The 21,521-nt window shown below is 37.3% G+C and overlaps 1 pseudogene; it reads left to right on the top strand.

The window, feature by feature from the left end:
• Positions 1 to 821: 821 nt before the first annotated feature.
• Positions 822 to 19,499, top strand: LOC110347148 (G patch domain-containing protein 4-like; annotated as a pseudogene).
• The last annotated feature ends 2,022 nt before the right edge of the window (positions 19,500 to 21,521 follow it).

Below are 21,521 nucleotides of genomic sequence, written 5' to 3'. Positions count from 1 at the left end.
GCAGAATACAGTGTATCAAAAACATTTTTTTCTTTGAAATTATTTAAGGATCTTTTCTACATCCTGGAAATCATCAGTAACCCCCAAGTGTTTAGTAACTGGCATCAGGCTTTAAAGGTAGAAAAAGGGTTGATAGTATTTTTCATAGATGAGAAAACTGAAGCAAAAATGTGAATAAAACTAGGCAATGTTTGTTAGAGAATCTTTGAATTGTGAATATTTACATTCTTCAGTATAAATTTTTTATAATCTTCGATTACAAAGCACCTTGTTTATAGGACAAAAAAGTTTTAACCAATTTTCTTTAGGCAAATTTCACCATGTAAAAGTTGATTTGACCCAAACAGAATAATCAAAGATTCAAGAAGTATGATTTATCTACTGAAATAGAAATATTTGTTAGTAAATTGGTTGTTTTGAAGCTTTTAACCTCTAATAATGATTCTGTGTTTTAGAATTCCATAATACCAATTTGTGACAACTAATGTTGTGTATTAGAAACAGCCCTACAGACTCCACAGTTTAATATCATGGATTGCTATGCAGACACAAAAAATAGGTGAAATAATGTGAAAGGTCTGGCAAAATGAGGTGGAAAAGATTATCAAATTTGGAGTTTTGACTAGAAATGTTTGTCAGACAGTAAGGTGGGCTTTTACTGTGAAGATGTTGCTAAGAACTGATTGGCCGCCTGATGAGTGTTTGCAAGCAGCCCTACATGTGTAGTGACAAGACATCAAACCTTCCCAGAAACGGAGGCCTCCTGCCTCTGCCGTCATCGTCATGAATCCAAATCGCCGAGAATGAATGTGCTTGCCGAGATGGGAATAAAAAGCTCCAAGATGCATTATATAAAGGTACAATTCCCAATGAGAAATGTAATTGTGTTGTATACCTACAATGTACCAATAAAAGAATTTAATACAAAAAAAATTAAAAATAAAAATAAAATAAATAAAATAAATAAAAATACAAAAAATAAATAAATAAATAAAAGCAAAGCACTCTTTATCCAGAAAAAAAAAAAAAGCTCAAGAGCAGGACGATTACACTTGTTGGCACATGAAATCATAGTGGCTACAGAGGAAAGTTGGTGACTTGGGTCACTGCTTATGTTATGCCCTGATCAGACTAGCATCTAGATAAGTGAAAGTTTTTCTAACATGCCTTAAAAATATTATGGTTTGATCCAAAGACACACTATTTCTTTAGCTGTTGTGGTCAGGTTTTTCTTTTCTTTTGTTTTTTACTTTTATATAAGGGCAGCATTTTTCTTAAAATTTTTTTTCTTTTACTGTTGCGACTTTTGGGTTCCTTTAAGCTGTGATAGTGATGGTAACTGATGCCTTTCATTTTATTCAACTTACACAAAAGAAGCCAGCATCTGATCAGAAGTATTATATAAAATCTTTCCTTAAACTGTTGAAAGGTGCTTTGATGATTTTTGTCCTTTGGTTTGTAGAATTAGGACTGAACTTTTGACTCTCTGCTACAGTTGCCATCATTTTTCTGTGGTAAAACTACTGATACTTGCTTTTCTATATAAAGGAATGTTGCCTAAGGATGTCTGGTATTTGTTTTCAAGGGTGGATTTTCCCCGTATGAATGTTGTCAGTGTCTGTGTGAACTGAGCGTTTTGTTTCTCTCTGTTGGGTTTTGTTTTTTAGTTTTTTGTTCTTGTCAGTAGTTCTGTGTTAGCACTGGTTAAGCTTTAATTGTCTCTTTAGCCAATCAAATGTTAAAGACTATGGGGTTTTTTTGTTTCTTTTTCTTCTTCTTTTTTTTTTAACTGTCATAGTGCATCTATTAAATCTTGATCAGGGTTTCAAGAATGATTGCAGTAGGTTTTGAAAACAGACTTATCACTATTGATTTGGGGTTTCCCAGAGATTATAGTTCACAGTTAGTTGTTGAGCTCTAATACAACTGACCATTTAAAATTGAACAACCATTTATTGTTTTTTAACAATGTCAGTTGTTAAACCTTGACATTTCAATTAAAACATGAATTGTAGTTATAACTCAATGCAAATTCAACAGTTGTATTTGGAGTTAAATTATTTTAACAAATAAATTTATTTAATGAAAAAAAATAAAAAAAATAAAAGAGCCATGATTCACCTTACTTGACAAGTACTATTACAGACAGCTCAAGTTTGCCTTTGCCCAACTGTAAAAAAGAACAAAATAAGAAAATCATCTAAGCCAGGCATGGTGGCGCACGCCTATGATCTCAGCAGCACTTTGGAAGGTTGAAGCAGAGAGATAGCAAGTTTGAACACAGCCCAGGCTTAATGATTTATCAAGAGCCTGGGCTTAATGATTTATCAAGATCAAAATAAAAAAGAGGTAGGGATGTAGTTCAGTCTGGAGAGAGAGAGAGAGAGAGAATCAATCATTTAAATAAAAGTAACTCAGGGCCAGGGATTTAGCTCAGTGGTGCTGTGCCCGCCTCTCAAGTGCAAGGTCCTGAGTTCAATTCCCAGTACAAAAAAATAAAAATAAAAATAAAATGAATAAAAGTAACTGAGGGACAGTTAACTTGTTTAGAAGTAGCATCAATTTGCTTGATAATTATGTGTTAATTACTGTACCTTATCTATTCATTAACAAAGGTCAAGGGAACCTCTACTTAGTTAAATCTTTTTGAGTATTAATTGAAGTTGCTGTTTTACTTAAAAATAACTTTAAGAGTAGATAAGTTAGACTTCTTACTATTGCAAGGAATCTTGGCCTACTAATTAATTATACTGTCAAGGGTCTCCAGCTGACTCAGCCCTGAGTGAAGGAGATGGCTAAGGCACACAAGTAACACACAATTCCAGTACTGTTTGAGGTGAAATCTGGGAGAAAAGAACCCAAGGAGACAGCAGGCTCCTTAAGAAGTGTACCTGGGCCAGCCTGGGAGATTGGGAAGGGGCCCCAGAGGAGATGATATTTCTCCCAAGTTATGGAAGCAGAATATGAATTAACAAGGCAAAGACGGGGCTTGGTTGGGCTGGGGTCAGAGAGGTTTAGAACAGACAAATGAGATAACATGATCTGTGTATGGTAGGCAATGATAACTCCAAGTTATTAAGTATTTCTCCATCTTCAGGAGAGGATCAGTAAGAGATGGGAGCAGGGCCTCCAGGTAGGCAGGAGTCTGCAAATGAAGCACCTGATATGCCAAGCTAAGGATGGCATTCTTTATCCTGAAGGGCTTTGGTCTCGACACACCCTCAGAAACTCCTGGGAGACTTATCAAAATGCAGACTTCTGCTTTTGCTCCCAGAGATGCTGAGTCAACTTGCCTCTTAGGCTAGGTACCTAAAATTCCTTCTTTAGATGGTGAATTACATTCATTGATTTTCAAATATACAATCTATCTTACATTACCATATAAACTCTGCTTGGTTGTAGTGTATTTTTTAATATTTTGCTGAATTCTGTTTGATAATATAATATCAAAGATTTTTGTTTCTATTCATAAGAGTCAATAATTTGATTGACTAAATAATTGATTGATATTTAGAGCAGTCTGTTTTGGTACCAGAGTTTCCTCATCTTCTATTTTCAGCAAGAAATTTAGGTAGACCTGGTATTTTCTTTTTTTTAAATGTTTGGTAGAATTCATGAATGAAGCCACTTGGGCTGGAATATTTCACTGTGGCATGTTTTAAATTGCTAATTCAGTTTCTTTAATAATAATATGACTACTCAGGTTATCCAATTAATCTTGGATGAATTTTAGCAGTTTGCAGTTTTCAAAGAATTGGTCCACTTCATCTAAATTGCAAATTTATCTGTAGAGTTGTCTGAAATGCTCCCCCATTATTCCTTTGATAGCTACAGTACATGTGTTGATACCATGTTTCCTTTCTTATAGTGGCTATTGGTAGCTCCATTTTTATTTCTTTGTCAATGTTGTGGGAATCTTGCCATTTTCAATGTTCTTTTATTATTTTTTTAAAATCAATTTTACTGGTACATTTTAGATATACAATATAATGACATTCATCATTGGAAATTTGCACCTTTACATAATCTCTCTTGGTTCTTATTTTTCACCCTTCCCCTGATCTCCCTTCAACCCCTCCATCCCTCCCTATTTACAAAGACTTTGTTTCCATTTTTTCATTTTCTCATATTAATTCCATTCCCTTCTTCCCTTTCCCCTACCCCTCCTATTTCCCCTTCCCCTTTGCCCCTTTTCTTCCTATTTCACATTATCTATTATACATTTTGATCTTTATTTGCACTTTCAGTTTCTCACACTAGAGAAACTATTCAGTATTTACACATGTGTGTCCTATTTATTTCACTTAAGAGTATTGCCTAAATGTGCATTCATTTAGCTATAAATGTCTCTAATTTCTCTGTTTTATGGCTGAGTAGTACTCCATTTTATAAAAAAGAACACACACACACATTTTCTTTATCCAGTCTCCAGTTGATGGGCATTTGGGCTGCTTCCAAGTTTTAGCTCTTACAAATTGTACTGCTAAGAACATGGGTGCACATATATCACTGTGGTAAGATGCTTTTAATTCTTTGGGGAAGATCCCCAGCAGTGGAATAGCAGGGTCAAATGGGACTTCCAGTCCTAGTTCTTTGAGGTATCTCCATACTGATTTCCACAGTGGTTGCACCAGTCTACACTCCCACCAGCAGTGGAGCAGGGTTCCTCTTTCCTCATAGCCCTGTCAGCATTTGTTATTGGTTGATTTCATGATAGCAGCCATTCTTTCTCAAGTGAGGCAGAATCTCAGGATTATTTTCACTTGCATCTCTCGAATGGTCAGTGATGTTGAACATTTTTTCATATGTTTATTTGCTACTTCTACTACTTTGTCTGAGAAATGTCTGTTCATTTCAGATGCCCATTTTTGGATTGGGTCTTTAAATTTGGGAGGTCTGATTTTTTAAAATTCTTTATAGGTTCTAGATAGTAGACCTTTGTCTGAGCAACAGCAGGTGAAGGTTTTTTCCCACATTGTGAGTTGTCTCGTCACACTGTTGGTGGTTTCTCTTGCTGTGCAGAAGCTTTTTAATAAGAAGAGATCCCACTTGTTGACTGTTGGTGCTAGTTCATGGGCAACCAAGGCTTTGTTCATAAAATCTTTTCCTACACCAATGTCTTCAAGAGTGCTACCTAACCTCTGTTCCAGCTGGTTCAGCATTTCTGTTTTAATATTTAGATCTTTAATCCATTTTGATTTTAGTTTAGTGCATGGTGAGAGATATAGGTCTAGTTTTAATCTTTGGGAAGTTGAAACACAATTTTTCCAGCACCATTTATTAAAGAGGCTATCTTTCCTGCAGTGAGGGTGTTTGACTCCTTTGTTGAAGATGAGGTGGCTGAAGCTGCTAGACAATGCCAAGAAGAACAACAAAAGACTGACTGGAGTCAACGAAGAAACAGGAGAGAGTGCAGATGACATAAAAAAAAAACCTGTTCACAGAAGTGATGGCAGAAAACTTCCCAAGCAGGGGAAAAGAAATTGACTTACAGATAAGTGAGGCATATAGGACTCCAACTAGCCTTGATCAAAAAAATCTACACATAGACATATAATTATTAAGATTCCGGAAACTCAAAAGAAGAACAAAGTTCTACAAGCAGTTAGAGAAAAGAAACAAATTACATACAAAGGAAAGCCCATCAGAATCACAGCAGACTTCTCAATGTAAACCCTCAGGGCAAGAAGAGCTTGGAGTGATGTATTTCAAGCCCTAAAGGAAAACAGCCTCCAACCCACATTGATGTACCCTGCAAAACTATCTTTCACAATTGATGAAAGAACAAGATACTTTCATGACAAAGAGCACCTTAGGAACTTCATGAATACCAAACCAGCACTCCAAAGAATTTTACACAATATCCTAGGAAAAGACAATGGGGATCACAACCCCAGGAAGGACGACAGAATGAACACATCAGGCACAGCAAGAAATTAAATGTAAAGGGGGAGATTCCAACAAAAAGAAAAAGTCATGACAATGATAAGTCAATATGTTTCAGTTATAACCATCAATGTTAATGGTCTGAATTCACCAATCAAAAGAAATAGACTGGCAGAATGAGTCAAGAAGCAAGATCCAACAATATGCTGCATACAAGAAACACACTTAATTCAAAATGAAACTCATAGACTGAAAGTTAAAGGGTAGAAAACAATACTCCATGTGACAGGAACTCAAAAAAAAGCAGGAGTAGCTATCCTCTTTGCAGATCAAATAGATTTCAAACCAACACTGATTAACAGAGAAAAAGAAGGACACTACACCCTTGCAAACAGAACAATCCAACAGGAAGAGATGACAATCATAAATATATATGCACCAAACTCTAGCGAGGCCAAATATATAAAACAAATACTACCGGACACGAAAAGTCACATATGCACTAATACAATAGTAGTGGAGGACCTCAATACCCCATTGTCACAAATAGATCAACTAGGCAAAAAATAAGTAATGAAATACTACAACTCAAACTATTGAACAAATGAACTTAACAGATGTTTACAGAGTGTTCCACCCCACAAAATCAGAATACACATTCTTTTCAGCTGCACATGGGTCATTCTCCAAAATAGACCACATACTCATAGAACATGTTTGAGTAAGTGCAAGGAATTGAAGTTATCCCCTGTATATTATCAGACCATAGTGCAATGAAATTGGAGATCAATAGCAAAAGAATCCGCAAAAATTTCAGAAACACATGGAAATTGAACAACACACTTCTGAATAACCAATGAGTCACAGAGGAAATTAAAGAGGAAATCAAACAGTCCCTTCAATTAAATGACAATGACAATACAACATACCGGGATCTATGAGACACAATGAAAGCAGTCTTACAAGGGAAATTCATAGCAGTGAGTATTCATATTAGGAAAACAGAATGAGCCCAATTAAACAACCTGATGCTGAATCTCAAGCTTCTAGAAAAAGAAGAGCAAGACAAACCCAAAGCTCATACAATGGAGGAAATTATAAAGATCAGAGGAGAAATCAATGCAATGGAGACTAAGAGAACGACACAAAAAAATCAATGAAGGCAAGAGTTAGTTCTTCGAAAGAATCAACAAAATTGACAAACCCTTAGCCAACCTTATCAGAAAAAGGAAAGAAAAGGCCCAAATCCATGCAATTAGGAATGAAAAGGGTGAAATTACAACAGACCCAGCAGAAATTCAGAGTCATTAATACCTACTTCCAGAACCTATAGGCCAATAAGATGGAAAACATAGAAGAAATGGACAGATTCCTAGATATGTATGAATTGTCAAAGTTGAACGAAGAAGACCTAAAAATTCTAAACAACCCAATATCAACAGATGAAATTGAAAACGTAGTTAAAAACTAAACAACTAAGAAAAGCCCAGGTCCTGATGGCTTCACTGCTGAATTCTACAAGACATTTAGAGAGGAACTGCTGCCACTACTGTTTAAACTCTTCAGTGAAATTGAAAGGGAAGCAATACTCCCAAATTCATTCCTGGAAGCAAACATCACCTTGATCCCCAAAGCAGAGAAAGACCCAACCGAAAAAGAGAACTATAGGCTAATTTCACTTATGAACATAGATGCAAAAATCCTTAATAAGATACTGGCAACTAGAATGCAGAAGATCATCAAGAAGATCATACACCCTGATCAAGTGGGATTCATCCCAGGGATGCAGGGATGGTTCAACATATGAAAATCAATAAATGTAATACAATATATCAATAGAGCCAAGGACAAAAACCATATGATCATCTCAATTGATGCAAAAAAAGAATCTGACAAAATCCAACATGCATTTATGAAAAAAAAGCCCTACAAAAAATTGGAATAGATGGTCTCTACCTCAATCTGACAAAAGCCATCTATGAAAAGCCAACACCCAACATCATGCTAAATGGTCAAAAACTGAAATCCTTCACACCAAAATCAGGAACAAGACAAGAATATCCACTATCACCACTCCTTTATTTTTTGTGCTTGTTGCTTAGAAAATGACATGAGAAAAAGTACTTAAAGGATAACAGAGAGAACTCATTAGTGAAACATCACATTGAGACCAGGGAAACCACATATTGTATGATTCCATTGGTATGGAATGTTCAAAATGGGCAAACCCATAGAGATGAAAAGCAGATTAGTGGTTGTCAGGGACTGTGAAGATGAAAATGGAGAGGGACTGTTAATAGGCACACCATTTTCTTGTGAAGAGTTGAAAATATTCTGAAATTGGAGAGTTGTGGTGGTTGAGCAACTCTCTGAATTCACTAAAAAGCACTGGACTATACACTTTAAAAGAATGAACTTATGATATGTAAATTGTATCTTAATAAAGCTGTTATTTAAAAGTGGTCAGTTATATTATTGCATTCATGTCTCCTAAAAAGCTTATACATATGTATGCCCACTGGAAAGTTGCTACATTCTCACTGTCAAATTGCACTTAAGAGTTGGTATTGCTATATTAATATTTAGCAATAGCTTTTAAGTTGTCCAAATTCCTCTTTGGAAATGAAGTAAAGTAAGTAGACAAAGGCCTATTTTCTCTCATAATGAGGCTAAAGGGTAAACAAGTCTTAATGAAAACTACAAAAACACAACCAAAAGCCCAACCAACTCCATAAAAGTGATTAGTGAGTGCATATCTTTCAGATAACCCAGAGTTTTATTGGCCTCAATAGTACTGCTGAAGAACCCTGACTTAGAATGAACTGTGCTCACCTTATTGCTCTGGGATTCTAGGCACAAGCAAGTTTTTCTCAACGTCTGCCATTTAATTCAACTCCCCATTTTGAATGAGCTCTCAAAGGTGTTTTTGATGCACAGCCCTGCCCACATCTTCATCCACACTACAGGGAAATGATTTTTCCTCAGAGCTATATGAAAGTCAAATGCTTACCATGCACATGGCACCATAAAAGAGCAAGACAGCTTCTCAGACTGTCTTGTCTCTCTGGCTGCATAATTACTCTCCCAAGCATTGTTTATTAGGTGCCAAAGTTCTTCAGTGAAAAGGAAAAGACTTGATGAACTTGTGCCAAAGTCAAGCTTGCCTCCTGTCCAAGGCTAGGTCTGCCACTTGGCTCAGGCAGGGAGTCCAGAAACACCTCTCTGGGTTAGTTGTTGTGGGATAGTTCCTAGTCATTCTTGGCCACTCTCACGACTTCATTTGAATTTCTACCCTAAAGACATGCCTGGCCAATCATTTCAACAGTGCTGTTCACACCAAAGGCTATCTACCTCATGAACCTGGAGAACTAATATAGGGCTCTGTTTGCAAACCTTCCATGTGTGCATGGCTCTGACGCAAAGTCAATGCTCAATTTTGGTTAAATCAGCCCTCCCCCCTTTTTGGTGCATTTTCTTTTGTAAAAGGAGGAAGAGAAGTAGAATAATTATTGTCTAAAGCTCTTTCCAGTTTGACCACCTTATAGTGCATACCAACTTAGAAAACCAAATCCAGGAGGAGGTTAATGCTGAGATCAGAAATGGGAATCAGTGGGATACTTCCAAACACCAAAAGACAGACAAGAAGCAAGAAGGCAGGGATGATTCAGTTTTAAACTTATATAGGCTTCTGGGTGTAGCGGTGCATGCCTGTAATGCCAACACTTGGGAGGCTGAAGTGGGAGGATCGCCATGAATTCAAAGCCAGCCTGGGCTACATAGTGAGTTCAAGGTCAGCCTGAACTACATAGCAAAACCCTGCCTCAAAAAAATTTCTATAGGCTGATTTACACAGAAAAATACGTCACTGATTTGGAGGGTATTTATGCCTAGACAGGAGAAGTGGGAGTGTTTTTGTGACTGGTTAGGAACATTTTTAAAATTCATAATGGTTAAAACAACCCCAGTGGGATTGACCTCAGGGGTTGTCAGTTTAGGGGTACTGAGAGTAGGAAGATTCCATTGCCCCTATCAAATACCTCTTTTCCAAGCTTACTGTTGCAGAACCAAACCAAACCAAAAAACTTCATTTGCACTCCACAAATTTCAATAATGATACTCTATTAATGGGGAGAAGTTTGCTATGGGCTAAAACCCTTATTCCCATCGAATATCTCATTTAGCCTTCCCAGCAATTCTAGAAGATAAGGACTATTGCTGTGCCTTTCCTGCAGAGGGGAAATTAAGGCACTTAATTTGGGCTCAGCACATTTGTGGAAACTATGGTGGATATCACAAGTTAGAGTCATAAAATAGTGCATTCCCTAAAATCTAGACCAATTCTGTTAACAAAAGTTGTGTTAATTATCTGGAATATAGTCCCTAAAAGGATTGGCAGGAGCTAAGGGAGAGTAAAGATTGCTCACTAGTGATCTTTTAATTTTTAAGCTTGAGGATAAATTTCTTTCTTTCCTTCTTTCTTTCTTTCTTTCTTTCTTTCTTTCTTTCTTTTCAGATGGGTCTCACTACGTTGCCCAGCTGGTCTCAACTCATGGGCTCCAGGAATCCTCCTACCTCAGCCTCCTAAGTAGCTGGGACTGAAGACACACACCACTGCACTCAGCTAAATTTTCCATTTTTATACTGTTCCACAACAAAGAGAGAGATGACTTGTGTTTCACAATTTGTGTAGGAGAATAAAAGCACCTTTAACAGTTTTGTCATGCTTCCCACAATTACCATCTTTCACTTTTGAATGCAGAGGAGTGCCACGTGACTCTCTCCATGCCTCCTCAGTGCCAGGCTTTGTCTGCAGCATGAAGAAATGGAGTAAGAGGATACTTTTTTAAAAAAATGGAAAGAAGAAGACAATCTGTGTGGCCCAGCCTCCCTCCTGCTGCCCCAGCCCTATCCCCAAGCAAGCCCACAGAAAAAGAAACTCCAAAGGAAATCACAGAAATTATGCAAATGTGTGGAAACTAAATAATACACTCAAACAAACAACAGGTTACAGAAGAAATCAAGGAAGAAATACTATGGTCTCTAGAAGTAAACAATAATATCAGTACAATATAGCAGAATTTATAGGACACAATGAAAGCAGTGCTAGGAGGAAAATTTATAGCTGTCAATGGCCACATCTACAGAGCAAGCCCAAATAAATGGTCTAACAATACACCTGAAGGTCCTAGAAAACCAAGAACAATCCAAATCCAATGCTTCTACAGGACATCATAAAATGAAGAAATGAAAGATATCTCTTGTCCCAGAGAGACAGAACTAACATAGTCAAAATGGTCATTCTTCCAAAATTCATACACAGGCTTAATGCACTCCCAGTCAAAATACCAACAATATTCTTCACAGAACTGGCGAAAACAATCCTAAAATTCATACAGATCCAGAAGAGACCCAGAATAGCAAAAGCAATTCTGAGTAAATACGAGCAAAGCAGGAGGCATCACAATCCCAGACTTCAAGTTATACTACAAGCTACAGTAATAAAAATAGCATGGTACTGGCACAAAAACAGACATGAGGATGAATGGAACAGAATAAAGGATGCAGAAACAACCACAAAGCACATTAAACTATTTGATCTTTGACAAAGAGGCCCAAAACATACAGTGGAGAAAAGATAGCCTCTTTTATAAATGGTGTTGGAAAAACTGGCTATGTACATGCAGAAGATCGAATCTAGCACCATATCTCTCATTACATACTAAACTAAAATCAAAATGGATCAAAAAAATAAATATTAAAACAGAAACACTTAACCCACTAGAAGATAAAATAGGTAAAACTCTTGAAATCATAGGTTTTCTGAAGGACTTTCTGAACAGAACCACAGTTGGGCAAGAAATAATACCAAGTGTCAACAAATGGGATTGTATCAAATTAAAAAGACTCTGAACAGCAAAAGAAACACCAACAGAGCGAAAAGACCACCTACAAAATGGGAAAAAATTTTGCCAGCTATTCCTAAGAAAGAGGGCTAATGTCTAGAATATATAAAGCACTCAAAAAAATTAAGCCCCCAGAATGAAAGACCCAATAAAAAATAGGTGTGAAATTAACAGACACTTCATAGAAATAAAAGTACAAAAGGGCAATAAATATCTGAAGAAATTATTAACATCTTTGCACATTAGAGAAGTGCAAATTAAAACAACACAAGATTCCATCTTACCCCAGAAAAATAGCCTTCATCAAGAAATCAAATAATAACAAATTCTGGAAAGTTGCAGGGTAAAAGGAATCCTTCTACATTGTTGGCGGACATTTAAATTGACACAACCACTATGGAAATCAGTATAAAGATTTCTCAGAAAACTAAAACTAGAAATTCCATTTGGCCCAGCTATTCCACTTCTAAATATCTTCACAAGAGTTAAACACATCCTATTACAGTGATACATGCATACCAATGTTTATGGCAGCACAATTCATAATAGCTAAATCTTGGAAGTGGCTCATATGTTCATCAGCAGATGAACAGATGAAGAAAATACGGTATTTACAAAGAGTGGAGTACTATTCTGCCATAAAGAAAGATAAACTTGAGTCATTTGTAGGAATATGGTTATATTTTGAGACTGTAATGTTAAGTGAATTAAATAAGACACCTAAGCTTAAATATTGCATAGTTTCTCTTATAAATAATGGGAAACATAAAAGACAGATAAAGGAAGTACAGAGTTAGTTCTATCTCAGATGAGAATGGAATTGAGAGATGGAGGGAGAAAGGGGAAAAGGGAATTTTAAAAAAGGAATTAAGATGTGTAATGTACATGTGTTAATTCCACACAAGGAATGTAAACATTGTGTACTGCAAACATGCACTAATAAAAAAAGCAATTTTAGTATTATAACCCAGAAACCTGACTCTCTGCCAAATCCTCTACCATCTGTCTCAGGTCTGCCTTTCTCAAGAAATGAATATAAATTATGGCCAGAGTAATTGATAGAGATAAGTATTTAAGTATATGCTATATTGTCTTATAGTTGTAACAGAGTCAATAAAAATAACAAGAGAATTCTCATCTCTTTCTGCCTCCAGCAAGAAGGAATCCCTTGAAAAAAAAATTTTAAGGTTGGGTTTTTTAACTTTAATTTTGTGCATGCTATTTCTTGATGTCCAGAAGGCTTAATTTTTGTTTGTCTTACTTTCTCATTAAGGAGACACAATACCTGATACCTATGACTTAAAGGAGAAGAGGTTTGTTTTGCTCACAGTTTGTAGAGGTTTCAGTCCATAGTCAGCTGGCTCCAAGGCAGGGCAGCATGACAGAGGGACACAGAAGAGGAAAAGCTGCTGATGGCATGGTGGGGGTGGGAAGATAGACCCTTCCAGGCCACACCCCCAGTCACCCACCTACCAGGCTTCACTCCCAACATCACAATTAGTTATAACCTCATCAGTGAACAATCCACTGATGATCATCACACTGTATGATCCAATACCCTCCTAAAAGCTCCAATTATGAGCCCATGAGGCTTTGAAGGGACATCTAGATATAAACACTAACAGTAGGATTGTTAATCAATTTTTTCCTTTATGGTCTCTTCTATCACATGTATGCCTAAAGGCCCTTCACTATTCAGAAATCAGATAGTTAATCTCCTTTTCTCCTTTTTAGAGTTTTGTCTTTATATATATTGAATTTATTTCGGTGTACGATGTGATTATTTTTCCCAGATTACAAATCATCTTATTGAATCATCTCTCCATTTCCCATTGATTTGCAATATCCTATACCTTACAAATTATATATATATATGCATGTATACATATCTTTATATACGCACAGTTTTGTTTTGTTTCTATGTTATCTGTTCTCTTCCATCAATGTTCTACACAGTGTTTTAACATTATAGTTTCATAATATATTTCAATAGCATCATTTCCCTTTCTCAAACTTTTCTTAGCTCTTTTTTAGTTCACTTTTTCAAATATTACAATCATTTTGTTTGAAGACGTGGTTCCTTCCCAGAGCTCATCTAATTTTGGAAGCTGCCTAATTTTCTTACTTTGATGTTGTGAGAAAACATCCTCATAATGAGAAAATTAAGTTCCCAAATAAGTCAGGCTCCAATTCTGTGTTTGGTTTTCATATCCTTTTTAGTTCCCAAAGAGAAGAATCTAAAGAAGGAAACTATTTTCGTTTCCTTATCCAAAAAGCTGAAATGAAAAGGAATGGCTTTTCATCAAACATTGAACACATCCAAAGTCTATTTTTCTCTCTAACTAAGGTAGAATTATTCTCTGGAGTGGTAAATATTACTATTTTTGTTTTATATGTCTATTCCTGTTTTATTTTTGACATCATAGAATTACATTTACTAATGGCCTAGGTTTTGTTTCTGCCTGTAGAACATGAGCTAATTACTTAGTCTTCCTGAGCCTCAAGTTCCTCTAATGGAAAGAGGTAATAATGACCTCATTTTGCAAAATGCCAGGCTCTGAATCTGGCTCCCTGCAGGAAATCAGTAAATGACAGCTATATTCATATTATGGAAAGGAGTATAGTATTTAATTATAGGAGTACGGCCTCTGGAGTCAGATTTCTTGGATTCAAGTCTTATCTTCATCACTACTTTTCTGATCTTGAGCAACTTAACCCAAAGATGCCTTGGTTTTCTCTTCTGTAAAATGCGTGTAATGAAAGTACCGGTCTTATTGGTTATAAGGAATGGATTATTCTATAAGGCACTTTGAACAGTGTCTGACACATATTAGGCAACCAGTTAATGTTAGCTGTTCTTATTGGTGGTGACCTTGGTGGTAGTTTACTCTTAGCTCCTTTTATTTAGACAGTGACATAATCAAAAAGGATTACTGACCTGGTAGTGTAGTTTAGTAGTACAGCACTTACCTATCATGCTCTGAGCCCTAGGTTCAATCCCCAACACCACAAAAAATTTATTTTTTAACATCATCTAGTTCTGGAAAATTCTAAATGTCTCCAGCAACTTGGTTAGGAGAACATATAGTCAATCCCATATCCTAGGGTTCAGTATCTTTGGATTCAACCAACCATGAATCAAAATTATTCTTTTAAAAATGTAGTATACATACAGAATGGAATGTTATTCAGCCATAAAAAAACAAAAACCATGTCATTTGCAGAAAAATGAATGGTCTGGAACTGGAGACCATCACGTTAAGCAAAATAAGCCAGATTCAGAAAGTCAAGTTTTGCAGGTTTTCTCTCATATGTGGAATGTAGGAGAGAAAAAAAAAAGAGGACATGAAAGCAGAAGTAGACTTAAGAAGAAGAAGAAAAAGATGGGGGGGTAGAACAAGATTAAGGGCATGGGTATGATCAAAATGTCACACATATATATGAATTAAAATGCCAAATGAAGCCCATTTATTCTATATAATTATTATATACTAAAATACATTTAAAATATTCTTTTAAGAATTTCACCTGTACTAAATATGCACAGACTTTTTCTTATCACTGTTTCATCAACAACTGTATAACTACATAGATTTTTGCATTGTGTTAGGTACTAAAAGTTATCTAGAAATGATTTAAAGTAGATGGAAAGATGTTTGTAGGTTATATGGAAATATTACACCATTTTATGTAAGAGACTTGGGCATCTGTGGATTTTGATGTCTGTAAGAAGTCCTGCAACCAATCTCTCATGAATACCAAGGGATGCCTGTATACATGGTTAATTTTTAGGAATACAAAAATGTTACCAACAAAGAAAAGCCCAGGTCCTGATGGCTTCATTGCTGAATTCTACAAGACATTTAAAGAAGAGCTAATGCCATGACTCTTTAAACTCATCAAGGAAATTGAGAGGGAAGCAAGGCTTCCAAATTCATTCCTGGAAGCAAGTGTTACATTGATTCCAAAACCAGGGAAAGACCCAACCCAAAAAGAGAACTACAGGCCAATCTCCCTAATGAACATAGATGCAAAAATCCTCAACAAGATACTGGCAAACAGAATACAGAGTGTCATCAAGAAGATTATACACCCTGACCAAGTTGGATTTATCCCAGGGATGCAATGATGGTTCGATATTCATAAATCAATAAATGTAATACACTATATTAACAGAGTCAAGGACAAAAACCATATGATCATCTCAATAGATGCAGAAAAGGCATTTGACAAAATCCAACAACCATTCATGATAAAAAAGCTACAGAAAATTGGAATAGAAGGTCTTTATCTCAACCTGATTAAGGCTATCTATGAAAATCCAACAGCCAACATCATACTAAACGGTCAAAAATGGAAAACTTTCATGCTAAAATCAGGAACAAGACAAGGATGCCCAGTATCACCACTCCTGTTCAATATAGTTCTGGATACATTAGCCACAGCAATTAGAAAAGAGAAAGAAGTAAAAGGAATAAAGATGGGAAAGGAAGAAGTTAAACTGTCATTATTTGCTGATGATATGATACTTTACATAGAAGACCCAAAAAACTCTACCAAAAGACTTCTAGACTTAAGAGACAGATTCAGTAGAGTAGCTGGATATAAGGTCAACACTCAAAAAACAATAGCCTTCTTATACGCAAATAGCAGATTCACTGAGAGAGAAATTAGGGAAACAACTCCTTTTACAATAGCATCCAAAAAAATGAAATATCTAAGAATCAATCTAACAAAGAAAGCAAAAGACCTCTACACTGAAAACTACAGCACCTTGAAAAAGGAGATCGAGGAGGATATAAGAAAGTGGAAGGGCATTCCTTGTTCCTGGGTAGGAAGAACCAATATAGTGAAAATGGCCATACTTCCAAAACTATCATATAGATTTAATGCAATGCTGATTGAAATTCCAATATATTTCACAGAGCTAGAGAAAACAATCCAAAAATTCATTTGGAAACAGAAGAGACCTAGAATAGCAAAAGCAATTCTGGGCAACAGAGACGTGGCTGGGGGTATCACAATACCCAACTTGAAGTTATACTACTAAAGCTACTGTGATAAAAACAGCACAGTACTGGCAAAGAAATAGACCCGAGGATCAGTGGAATAGATTAGAAGACACAGAAACAACTTCAGACATACTCAGCCACCTCATCTTTGACAAAGGAGCCAACCACCCTCATTGGAGGAAAGATAGCCTATTTAATAAATGGTGTTGGAAAAACTGGATTTCAACTGCCAGAGACTAAAACTAGACCCATATCTATCACCATGCACTAAACTAAGATCGAATTGGATTAAAGATATAAATATTAAGACAGAAACACTAAACTTGCTGGAAGATAAGTTAGGTAGAACTCTTGAAGATATTGGCATAGGAAAATACTTTGTGAACAAAACCTCAATAGCATGGGAACTAGCAGAAAGAATCAACAACTGGGATTTCATCTTATTAAAAAGCTTTTGCACTGCAAGAGAAACCACCAACAGTGCTAATGGACAACTTACAATGTGGGAAAAAATTTTTAGCAGCTGTACCTCAGACAAAGGGCTACTATCTAGAATATATAAAGAACTGAAAAAAATCAGGCCCCCCAAATTCAAAGACCCAATTCAAAATGGGCATCTGAAATGAACAGACATTTATCAGACCAAGAAGTAAAAGCAGGAAAGAAACATATGAAAAAATGTTCAACATCACTGGTCATTCTAGAGATGCAGATGAAAACAACACTGAGATTCCATCTCACCCCAGAAAGAGTGGCTGCTATCAAGAAATCAACCAACTGAGCCAGGATTTAGCTCAGTGGTTTCACCTCCTGCTGCGCAAGTGCAAGGACCCGAGTTCAATCCCTGGTACCAAAAAAAAAGAAAATCAACCAATAACAAATGCTGGTGGGGGTGTGGGGAGAAAGGAACCCTTCTCCATTGTTGGTGGGAGTGCAGACTGGTGCAACCACTATGGAAATCAGTATGGAGATACCTCAAAGAACTAGGGCTGGGGGTCTCATTTGACCCAGCTATTCCCCTGCTGGGTATTTTCCCAAAAGAATTAAAAGAATCATACCACAGTGAAGTATGTGTACCCGTGTTTATAGTGGCACAGTTTGTAATAGCTAAAGCTTGGAAACAGCCCAAGTGCCCATCAACTGAAAACTGGGTAAGGAAGATGTAGTTTTTTTATAAAATAGAGTACTACTCAGCGATAAAGAACAACAAATTAGAGACATTTATAGCTAAATGGATGCATATTGAGGCCATACTCTTAAGTGAAATAAATAAGACACACGTGTAAATACCAAACAGTTTCTCTAGTGTGAGAAACTGAGAGTGTAAGTAAGGATTAAAAGGTTTAATAACTAATAATTGATACTTTGAAATAGGAAAAGGTCCAATGGTGTAGGGGTGTTGGGAGGGGAAGGGAAAGGAAAGAAGGGAAAGAAAACATTATGAGAAAAGAAAAAAAAAAGGAAACAAAGTCTATGTGAAGGACGCACAGGTAATGGGGAAAAAATAAGAACCAAGATAAATCATGTAAAGGTACAAGCACCCAATGATAAATGTCAACATACTGTATACCTAAAATGTACCAATAAAAGAATTTAAGGGAAAAAATAAGAGTTATGTGGTGAGGTTTACTGAGGAATGGCTGCTAAAACTCGGACAGACTCAAGGTAAAGGCCTGGGCTGGAAGAATGTCATTAACCAGGCTGTCAAGGTGACACTGAAGCTAGACATTCATGACCCTGTGAAGGAGTTCTCCAACCACTGATGGAATGTGCCTTACAACAAGACTGCAGCCAACTCAGTAGTTGAAACTAGGTAGGATAGAATGCAGATAAGGTGCCTTTCAAAGGAGACCACCCATGATAATTGTCCAAAGCCCAACTTACACTTGCTGTATCAGAAGTTTTTGAAGACGGCTACACTGACTTCAGATGGAGAGAAGTAAAGACTTGGAGAGCTACAGTGCTAACAGCCAGGTCCAAAGGTCCTGACCAAGAGGTGCCCCTCCAAGCCTGTGAGGGCCACCAGCACACAAAGTTGCCAGTCTTGAGAACACAATGAAGACCAAGCTTGCTCTGCTCAAGGCTCAAGAGCAGGCCTTCCTGGCTCATCTCAAAGGCCAGGACCCTGGGGCCTCTCAACTACAGACTGTTAGCACGCCCCCCCCCAAAAAAAGAAAAGGAAGCTGAAAAAGGAGGAAGAGCCTGGAGCAACTGAAAAGAATGCAGTTGAGGAACACTCAGAATACACTAACCAGAACATCAAGAAAAGCAAGAAGAAAAAATGATACCAAGAAGGAAAAAGACCTTGGGGCTGGGAATATAGCTCAACAGCAGAGTGCTTGCCTAGCAGGTTCAAGGCCCTAGATTCAATTCCTAGTAAAGGAAGAGGAGGAAGAAAAGTAGGAGGAGAAGGAGGAGGAGGAGGAGTTAAATGAGAGAGGGAACAACTGCAGGGAGTAAGGAGATAGGGGCTACAGGATTTGGGAAATTGAAGAGCAGGGCACAATCCGATCAGTCCCTCAGGAAAAGAAAAAGGGGTAGCACCACAAAGAGGAGGAGGAGACACGGTTCTTGGGTAAGTGAGGAAGAAGTAAGGAGTGTGCTGGTGGTACCGGGACAAAATGAAGACCAAAGTATACAGCGACCCATGCAATTAGAAGCAAGAAGAGGCAGTAGCATGCAGAGGACGTGTGCATAGCAAGTGAAAAAGAGGAGGAGACTGCAGGAGACAGAAGAAGCAGAAGAAACAAGAAGAAAGACAGCAGCCTGGAGAGGATGAGGTCTTGAATGTAAGTGATGAAGAAGATAAGAAGGATGGCAGGACTAGGGAAGGAGAGAGCAGAATTCAGAAGAGAGCGTTGGCCAGCACTGAAGAGAACCAAAAAGAAAAAGAAACGGAAGAGAGGTTGAAGAGCTGGTCAAGATGGGCTCAGCAATCCATTTTCAGTTACAGCCTAAGACTCCTGGGTGGATGCAGGACTTCTGCACTCCTACAGGAGGAGTTCCTCCATCCTTCCCAAGGGGGAAATTGAGCTCTAGAACACCAGTCTGTTGTGGGGGAGCTGAAGTGTACATCTTAGTTGTGGGAGCAAAATAGTGTCCTCTGCAGCTTCTAATCCAGACAGACACCTCTGGGAGCTAGGCAGCTAAGGGACAGCAAGTGCTGTGGCTGTGGGAAGAGGAATGCAGATAGGGGCATTTGCATTTAGAGGAATATCCCTGCTTAAAGGAACTGAAAGTATAGACTTGTGTGAAATGTCTTGATTTTTAAATATTGTGAGAGCTAAGAAAAGCATAAACTTAAAGACTATTGGGTTTAAAAAAAATGCTCACAGAGAATTTTAGTTACACAGAAAACTCTGACAAAGGCATGTTAGAGATAGAAACGGGGTGGATGCTTGCATATATAACTGACTAGTGGTACAACCTTGGGCTACTTACCTAACCTTTCTACCTCAGTTTACTCATCTGTAAAATGATATAATAGTAAGAATAATATGAGTAGAACTTGGAATAGTGCCTTACACGTATGAAGTATTATATATTAGCAGGTGTGTATGCCTATGTTTCAGATGAAAGAGCAAGGGAAGTGGTAGTCATGCTATTATTACAGTAATGGCAACAACTCAACTCTGCTCCTGTGTCCCAGTCACTAATTCATGGATAATGGGGAGCAGTTTATGGTGGCAGTGGTAGTGGCTCAGATTTAATGGATTGCAGCTATGGTGCTATATTCTTGCAATCAATAGTTCTCCTGATTACTCACTTTGCTGACTGCAAGAAGAAGTTGTAGCACCCTGGTGGAACTATTTATTTAGTGACAAAGTCCTAGGAGTCATTCCTGCAGCCTGAAGTTATAGCCTGTCCCTCCAGCCCTTTCACTGATTTTTAGTTTTGTTTTCTTTTTCAGTTCTGGTATTCAAATCTCAGGCCTTGCACACACCATTGGTTTTTGTAAGCACTTAATTCTTTGTGTTATGTCCTTTGCTCCTCAAAACAACAAAACAGTTCCTGTTTCTTATAACTGAAGACTAATAAAAAGGATGAAATGAAATATTCTGTTTGGGACATGTAAATATTCTGGTGCCTATTGACATCAAGTATATGCAAATATATACAGAATCTGGGGTCAGGGGAAGGCATTTAAAGAGAAGAAATACTAGAGCATGTTTATCTGCACACAGGGATGATGAAGTAGAGAAGATGAAATTAATATGCATGAGAGAGAAGAGGTAATGGTGGAAGCCAAGGTTTTCAAATACATGAGGCAAATTGATGCAGAGTTCAAGGGGAAGGCCCTTGATAGAAGGACTCTCCCTGCACCATAGCCAGAATATAGATGCAGATAAGGGTAAGTGGTTTCCATTTAATTGCTTCTATTTTTCTTTTCTTTTCAAAATTTATTTATTTCTTGTAGTATTAGAGATTAAACCTAGGGCATTTGCACTGAGCTACACCTCCAGTTCTTTTATTTTTATTTTGAAATAGGGTCTTGCTAAGTCACTAAGTTGCCCAGGCTGGGGTCAAATTTGCCATCCTCCTTCCTCATCCTCCTAGACCACACCAGGTTCTTTGTTTTCTCAATGAAATAAAATGCAAGGTCATCATGAGGAGAATAGAAAGGGAATATTACAGGTCAGAAGAGAGTGGAGATGGTGTGATAGACTTCCCAGTGAATGAGAATGTGAGAGAGAATTGACTGACCACTTAGTATAATTGT

This window comes from Heterocephalus glaber, unplaced genomic scaffold (assembly GCF_053883595.1).
Source record: "Heterocephalus glaber isolate CG9 unplaced genomic scaffold, H.glaber_assembly_v1.0 deba00001730, whole genome shotgun sequence".
Classification (NCBI taxonomy): domain Eukaryota; kingdom Metazoa; phylum Chordata; class Mammalia; order Rodentia; family Bathyergidae; genus Heterocephalus; species Heterocephalus glaber.
The sequence above is the reverse complement of the archived record's forward strand: the minus strand, read 5'-3'. Positions and strand labels throughout refer to the sequence as shown.